General features: G+C 34.1%; 1 pseudogene; it reads right to left on the reverse strand.

The window, feature by feature from the left end:
* The window catches only part of LOC141390741 (aquaporin-like), a 434,687-nt pseudogene extending 431,539 nt beyond the window's left edge, over window positions 1–3,148 (reverse strand).
* Window positions 3,149–6,988: the final 3,840 nt, after the last annotated feature.

Here is a 6,988-nt window from a genome sequence, read left to right on the forward strand (position 1 = left end):
CTTTTCATGTAATAGTGCGCTGGAAACATTTTTTAAATACATCAAATTCTTCAGTACAGCTCGTCACTTACAACCAATATTGATCGGCTTTTTTTAATTCCTTTATAGCCCACACCACATGTGGAAGAGGTAATTATAATCTTGTTTTACCCAAATCCCACACATCGTATTATTGTTCCTCTCGCAAACTAGGCTGAGTCGGAAAAAATAACTCGATTCCGACTCCGGGCAATTTTTTCTACATTATAGAAATATAACACTAAATTCGGCACACCAATTTTTTTCAAAAAACATTATTTATTTGTATAGAAATCTATAAGAAAACATATAAGCGAACGGTAGTTAGAGGACAATTCACAGGATACAGTGCCCGAAATAAACATAGGTTCACATGTAAATTTGTAATTTTTTCATAATTCAAATGACTTTTATAGGATTTTATAATTTTGTATGATGGAGTTGGGCATTCCCCATGACGTCAATATATTAATTATTTAGTTTTGCGACAAAATAAAAATTTAAAAAAATTTTTCCTTATTTTTGGTGCGAAATAATGATAGGTTCAGGGCAATTATTGGAGACTTTTTACAAATCGTTGTTTTTTTAGATCGCCGATGTCCAACGAGTAATTAAGTTTAGAAGTTGTCCCCGAATTATTTTCAAAATGCAGATTTGTTCAACACTTTACAGCAATTTTCAAGAAATAATTTTTTAACTTGGGAGAGGAGGGAGAATCTGTGGTTGTCAGAGACAAGGATCATTTCAATTTGCATGAAAAGAGTACCAATCGAAAAACTAAATCCAGTTTTTAATAAGTTTCATAAATAGGGCGCAAATTTGAACGTCCAAATTTGAACCACTTTGACGGCAAGAATCGCTTATTTTTTAGACCAAAATCGAAAATTCGATTATTGCTTTCCATTAATTTTGATGGCGAGAGCTGAGTAAATCCTTATTTTTTTAAAGAAACTAATTGAAAATTTCCACACAAAAACTGCATAGGACTAAAATTTAATGTGTTCTCTATGAGCATTTAAAAAAAAATATTTAATTTTTTTTAACAAAATATGATTTAAAAATTTATTTTTCTTAAAGTACCAAATTCAACATGTGCGCTCTTTAGAAGTTCGATTCTTTGTTTACGTCTGTTTCGTAAACAATCAAAAGAACAAAGGTACATACCCACACACGCATGTGTATTCGTTGATGAGCCAACGAAGACTGATATACTGATACTAATATCATGATATATGTATTTTTCATTGTTAATGATAAAGTTTAATAGTTCTAAAAAAGTTTTCGAAAGTTCTTTCTTGAAATATGAAAGTCCTTTTCAAGTGAAACAAGAAACGACATTGCTTCCACAGGGGAAGTGCATGTGTGATCTTAAATGAATGCACAGTGAATTTCAGAACATGCCCGAGTATCTTGAGGGTTTGCATTTGCTTCTCTCTCTCACTTACAGTGTACGTGAACAAAAAACAAACGATAAACATCATACGGTTTTTGTTTTCTTCACCCATACATACACACATACTAAAACATTGATCATCAAAGAATATATTTCCTCTCTTCTCTATTTTTTGCTTTGCTTTCACAATTTCCAATATCATGATTTTTAATCTCATTTTCCTCTTTTTTGTGAACGTAGGTCCGTGTTCCGGTACACTGAGAAAAAAATGCAGCAAACAAATATATGTTTGGGTGCAAACAAATATATGTTTGGACCCAAACAGTGTTTGGATTCAAACATATATTTGTTTGCAACAGTCCCTAACATAGCACACATTTGGATCCAAACATATTTTTGTTTGCAATCTAACATATATATTTGTTAGCTGTATTTTTTCTCCGTATATAGCACTTAATAACTATACGGTACCGAAAATCGTATTTTGAGGATTTTAGCTAAAATTTTTAACCGCACTACCTGTAATTTTACATTTGAAATTCTTAGGGATCACAACACTTCTTCACCAAAAATTGCCAACAAAGGTCCATGTCTTGATATAGCTCCCAAATAACGGTACCTCTCGATTTTCTGTACTTAGAGGTTTTTAGCTACAATTTTTGACTGAACTACATGTAATTTGACAGGTTGTTAGTGGTTACAAAACTTCTCCATAAAAAATTGTCAACATAGGTCCAAGTTTTTGTATAGCCCCCATACAGCGGTACCTCCCTATTTTAGGTATTTTGTGGGTTTCATCTACATTTATTGATCGGACGACCTGTTATCTAACATTTGAGAATTCCTGTGGTCACAAAACTTCTCCAAAAATTGTCGGTATAGGTCCATGTATTGGTATAGCCGCCTTGTAATGTTGCCTCCCGATTTTAGGTATTTTGAAGATTTTAGCTAAATTTGTTAACTAAACTACCTTTATTTGACATTTGAGGTTCCCTGCAATGTCGAAATTTCTCCACAATGGTTGAGAAACGTCTCCACATAAAATTGTGGACAGGAAAGGAAACTACTTTTTCCATTTTAATCCAGAATATTTAATGGGAAATGGTATAAAACGTTCGGACCGCCCGAACTAAACCCTATTTTACATGTTTTTTTTTCCTACTAATTTAGCTACTTTGTCTCCGATTGTTATTGTCTTAATCATTTATTTTGTTATTTCAATCACGACAGTCCAAATATAAGAACATGTTTTCCAATAAACGCCTCCTCCAATCAGTAAAAATTATTGGTTATCTTTAGACATTTCTAAGTACTTTTCAAATTGTTTATCGTGCATTTGTGATCGGAAAAAGGTGATACTTATGCGAAAATTGATAATGACTAAAATATTACGAATGAACAAGTATCTAAATAAGTGCATATTGATATTTATGTATGTATGTTATGTCGAGGCATATCACATAACGCGTATTTATTTAGAACAATTCCAATTCACATGACCTAGAATTTCTTTATTTAGTTGACACTTTAAACAAAACACCAAAATATTTACACGTAAAATTTCTTTAAAATATTTAATGGACATTCAACCCACTTTTTAAACGCTTCATCTGCCTTCATGTTGCTTGCAAAAATAATAAAAAACCGGAATTTATTTCCAAAGCAAAGATTTTTGTGTGTAACACCGACTCAACACTTGTCGTTATTTCCCGCTTAAAAATTCTGTTACCTCCTTACGCCGTAAGACCACAACACAAACTGAGTATGCGGCGTTTGTCTGCTGCAGTGCACTTGTGAAGAGAATTGCAAAGGAACGTTGTTATAAACTTGTTGTGTGACCATTACCATCATCGTCATCAATAGAATTTGGTATCTTTTATTGGCCTGAGGTAAATCTAAGAAATCCGCAATGTCTAGGTGCAACCAAACTCTCTCTCAATGCTGTTGTTATTGTATTACCAGAATTTCTTGATTTACGTTGTGTTGGTGGAAATGTGCGTTTTATGATATTCAATAGATATGATCTTACAGTTAGGACACTAGCGTAGCTAGTCTTTTTATCTAGAGATAACTAACCTATGGGGGTGTCCATTTTGTAAACCTGCCGATTATTTTGTTGTGATGTTTTCTGGCATGAAAATCGTACTCGAGCCTATATATATGCCTTAGATTATAAAAAAAAAAAAACAATAATATGTCGGAGAAATTCCAGAGACATCATCACTGCTGCTGTGATACATAATGGAAGAATTTATAGACCCGATAGAATGCAGCCCTGAGAACTGCAAAAGATCTCGCCGGTATGTCGTCGCAACAAAATGTTGTCATCATTTTGTGAATAGTACGTGCCGCTAATGCCAGTCGGGATAGATCTTCATAACCTAGAGAGAGAGAGGAAAAATCCAAGGAGAACTCCTAAATCAGCATTTATATTGAGCAGGTTTGAATAGTATTCAAACGTTATAAGATCAAAGCCTATGAATATCATCTTTGGTCTAGGCCAGCGTCGCCCAACAGAATCCCATCAAACTGAAGCAAGTGTTTATGTATAGGTGAAAAAACAACAACACATACACTCTGAATGAGGGAGAATGGCAAAAGCAAAACAACTCAGTGGGCGCCCGGAGTATACAGATGCGCGACCCTGGTCTAGACCAAATCCATAATTTGTATGATTAACATTTTTGATTGTAACAAAATGTTTATACCACTTACATTTTTATTAAAAACTAGCACTACGCGGACCCAGGCGCGTAGCTGACCCGTCATATTGCGTTTTAATGACAACTTTTTATGGCGTTTATGCCTTACAATTCAAAAATATGTAATTTTTACCTCATTTCTTCGGGTCCATTGTCAAACCGAGTTATTCATTGAAGATTTTAAATTTATCAACTGGCTTTGTCGGATTTTTTCGTCCATTGATGTTGCTTAGGATTTATTATCGTCCTAAAGCGCTCTAATAAAAATAAATGTAAAAAAATGGTTAAGTCAAATTCTCCCGCTTATTGAGATATATATGTTTTTAGTTTTTCATGGCTGATGGACCGTTGAACTTCACCATATATGGAAATTTGTAAATATATCTTTATTCTTAATAGGGAGAAATGTGCCACCGTCAAAATGTATGCCTGCTTGTACCACGGCCAGTGTTGCCGACAGTTTTTCATCGGGAATCGTCAAAAAATTGGATAATCGTCAAAACGTCAATAAAATTTGGATAATCGTCAAAAATCGTCAACGTAGTCCAAAATTGGGTTTGTTATGATAGTGAGATGATATAGTTATGATAATGAGACTGACTACATAGGATATACAACCCATAGCAGTAAAGGTAAATTAATCTCACTCAAATACTACCATAAAAAGCTTTCCTCAGATGAGAGTTTTCCCTCTGGTTATCAAGTTTGCAAAAATGTACAGCCAGTTTTGAATGACAGCTTCGCTCAAATATCGCCATATTGACTGTGTGACCATCCACGTATTTCGGTCATGACTGACTAACTGCCGTCCTAAAGAGAGCAGAAAGCTGGACATGTTTCAAAACGGGATAGACGATGATCATTCATTAACAATCCTAAACGAAAATTCTCTACTGATATACATAATTCGAATGTGAGGCAAAAGGCTTAAACTCCCTGTATTCCAGATATGTACCTATATATACCCAATATGACTGGAAATTGCTAAGGACATTGAAAAAGCTCATAAAATTGTGTTTGAAACATTGTTTTCCTTAAATTCTTTCGTTAAATTTTGGTTAAAATATAGTTATCCTGTTTTATTTCACGGAATTTTAGATTACATGAAAAATCTCAAATCGTCATCTTCCAATTTTGGGCCAAAAAATCATCAAAATGACGATAAATCGTCAAATTCGGCAACACTGGCCACTGTTCATTCCATAAAATTTCGTGAAAATCGGTTCGCTAGTTTTCGAGATATAGCATACTTAAAAAGTGGCCGTGGTCGGGACTTCGGGCATCAAGAAAGAACATTTGATCGGGGTCGCAACCACCGTTATCTCGAAAATTAACTTGCAAACCGATGCATTCATAAGTTTAGCAAATATAGCGATTATAAAACAAGAGGCCCACGAAATTCATCAACAAATATAAGCATTTTGTACCACGGGTCATTCCTGAACATTTTCTGAAAATGTCATGTAATTGTGTTTAATAGTTTAAAAAAAAATATTGAAAAGAGTGGGTGTGGTCAACAGTTTTTCAACACATAAAATATTAAAAAAGTGGTCCGGTATTTTGGCTTCAAATAAGTACCTAAGATCGGAGACACAACCCCATTGTCTCCCAAAATTAATATTGAATCCGCTATAATCATAAGTTTGGCATATACATATAGCGTTTGAAAGAAATGCGTGGGAAGATACCCAACCTCCTCTGAAATTCATAAAGTACACATTGCAACGACAGACCTTGAGCATTTCCTGCAAATTTCATGGAAATCGGTTCAGTATTTTGAAGATATAACATATTTAAAAAAGTAGACGTGGTCAGGTCTTTAGGCCCAAAAGAATAACCTAGATTCTAGATTAATTCGTACATTTTCCAAACCGATACATTCGTAATTATTGTAAATATAGCGTTTTTTTAATATCAAACACATCCTTGAACATTTCAGTAAAATCGGTACGGTAGTTTTTTAGATGCAACATTTTTTAAAAAGTGGGCGTTGTCAAGTCTTTTGGTCTCAAGTAAGTACTTAAGGTTAGAGACACAACCACTATTGTCTCGTAAATTAATTTCCAAACCGATACCATCGTAATTCTTGTAAATATAACATTTTTTAAAAAATATAGGGTTTAGGGGAATTTCCCGTCCCTTCCGAAATTCATCAAAATACGTAGCCTTTTATCACCGGGGGCCACCCCTGTACATTCGATGACAATTTCAGGAAAATCAGTAAATTTGTAAAAAAGATTAAAATTGAAAAAAGTGGGCGTAAAACTGAGCGTGGTCAAATTTTCTTTGCATAAAAACCTAAGATGGATTTTGACGAACATTAAAAAAAAAATAATTATCCAAATAGGTCCAGCCGTTCTAAACTGATGCCATTACCAACGAACGACATTCGATTTTTATTTATATAGATATAGCGTTTTCAAATAAATAGGGTATAGGGGAAGTACCCCAACCCTTCCGAAATTCAACAAAATATGTAGCCCATTTTAACCGGGGGCAATCGCTGCACATTCCCTGACAATTTCAGGAAAATCAGTTCGTAATTATTGTAAATATAGCATTTTTTAAAAAAAAATATAGGGTATAGAGGAAGTTCCCGCCCCTTCCGAAATTCAAAAATACATATGTAGCCTATTATCACCGGGGGCCACCCCTGTACATTCAATGGGAATTTCAGGAAAATCAGTTCAGTAGTTTTTGTAAAAAATAATAAAATTGAAAATTAATAAAAGTGGGCGTAAAACTGGGCGTGGTCAAATTTTATTTGCATAAAAACCTAAGTTGGGTTATAACGAACATTTTAAAAAAGAGAATTATCCAAATCGGTCCAGCCGTTCTCAACTGATGTCATTACCAACGAACGACATTCGTATAA

Source organism: Musca autumnalis, unplaced genomic scaffold, assembly GCF_047663935.1.
Source record: "Musca autumnalis isolate F117 unplaced genomic scaffold, ASM4766393v1 scaffold_1, whole genome shotgun sequence".
Classification (NCBI taxonomy): domain Eukaryota; kingdom Metazoa; phylum Arthropoda; class Insecta; order Diptera; family Muscidae; genus Musca; species Musca autumnalis.